The following is a 1,792-nucleotide window of genomic DNA, read 5'->3' as shown; positions in this document are numbered from 1 at the left end:
AGCCAGCTAGTTGGCTAGCTTTATGGGTCTTGTGACATATGAGTATGAAATTGTAATTCTGGTTGTTAAATGTTTTAGGGACTCCTGAAACAACCAGCAAACCAGGCTCTCGTCTTATGAAACTGGATGTAAAGAATCTAGCTAGCTAAAGCATTTACTGAAAATTGAATGTACAGTTTTGTAAGCTTGCCTTGCTGATATTTGACATGCAATGCAGATAGATGAAACAACATATCTAGCTATGTTCTTGCTTATTGTGCAGTGGATGATTAAAATACCTGTATGCCTATGGATGTGTAGCTAGCTATCTAGCCGATCTGTGTATGGACCCCAACGTTTGGTATACATATTAGTTCAGAACCAACCTATGAACGTCAGCTATCATAGCCAGATGTATCAACTTCAAAACAGTCTGAAGGACATTAATGAATCCTATGGATTTTGTAGAATATAACATAAATGTGTGTCACGGTTGGAGTCGGAAGTTTAAAGTCATTAAAACTCATTTTTCTACCACTCCACAAATTAACAAACTATAGTTTTGGCAAGTCGGTTAGGACATCTACTTTGTGCATGACACAAGTCAAGTCCAACAACTGTTTATAGACAAATTATTTCACTGTATCACAGTTCCACTGGGTCAGAAGTTTATATACACTAAGTTGACTGTGCCATTAAACAGCTTGGAAAATTCCAGAAAATGATGTAATGGCTTTAGAAGCTTCTGATAGGCTAATTGACATCATTTGAGTCCATTTGTGATGTACCTGTGGATGTATTTCAAGATCTACCTTCAAATCAGTGCCTCTTTGCTTGACATCATGGGAAAAACCAAATAGATCAGCCAAGACGTCAGAAAAAAAATTGTAGACCTCCACAAGTCTGGTTTATCCTTGGGAGCAATTTCCTAATGCCTGAAGGTACCACGTTCATCTGTACAAACAATAGTACGCAACTATGCAGCCGCCATACCGCTCAGGAAGGAGACGGGTTCTGTCTCCTAGACATGAACGTACTTTGATGTGAAAAACGCAAATCAATCCCAGAACAACAGCAAAGGACCTTGTGAAGATTCTGGAGGAAGCAGGTACAAAAGTATCTATATCCACAGTAAAACGAGTCCTATATCGATATAACGTGAAAGGCCGCTCAGCGTGGAAGAAGCCATTGCTCCAAAACCGCCATAAAAAAGTCAGACTACGGTTTGCAACTGCACATGGGGACAAAGATCGTACTTTTTGGAGAAATGCTCTCTGGTCTGATGAAACAAAAATAGAACTGTTTGGCCATAATGACCATTGTTACATTTGGAGGAAGATTGGGAGGCTTGCAAGCCGAAGAACATCATCCCAACCATGAAGCACGGGGGTGGCAGCATCATGTTGTGGGGGTGCTTGCTGCAGGAGGGACTGGAGCACTTCACAAAATAGATGGCATCATGAGGGGGGGAAATTATGTGGATATATTGAAGCAACATCTCAAGACATCAGTCAGGAAGTTAAAGCTTGGTCGCAAATGGGACTTCCAAATGGATAATGACCCCAAACATACTTCCAAAGTTGTGGCAAAATGGCATAAGGACAACAAAGTCAAGGTATTGGAGTGGCCATCACAAAGCCCTGAACTCAATCCTATGGAAAATGTGTGGGCAGAACTGAAAAAGCGTGTGCGAGCAAGGAGGCCTATAAACCTATAAACCTTAGTTACACCAGCTCTGTCAGGAGGAATGGGCCAAAATTCACCCAACTTATTATGGGAAGCTTGTGGAAGGCTACCCAAAACGTTTGACGAA

The sequence above is a fragment of the Oncorhynchus keta genome, chromosome 10 (assembly GCF_023373465.1).
Source record: "Oncorhynchus keta strain PuntledgeMale-10-30-2019 chromosome 10, Oket_V2, whole genome shotgun sequence".
Classification (NCBI taxonomy): Eukaryota; Metazoa; Chordata; class Actinopteri; order Salmoniformes; family Salmonidae; genus Oncorhynchus; species Oncorhynchus keta.
The sequence above is the reverse complement of the archived record's forward strand: the minus strand, read 5'-3'. Positions refer to the sequence as shown.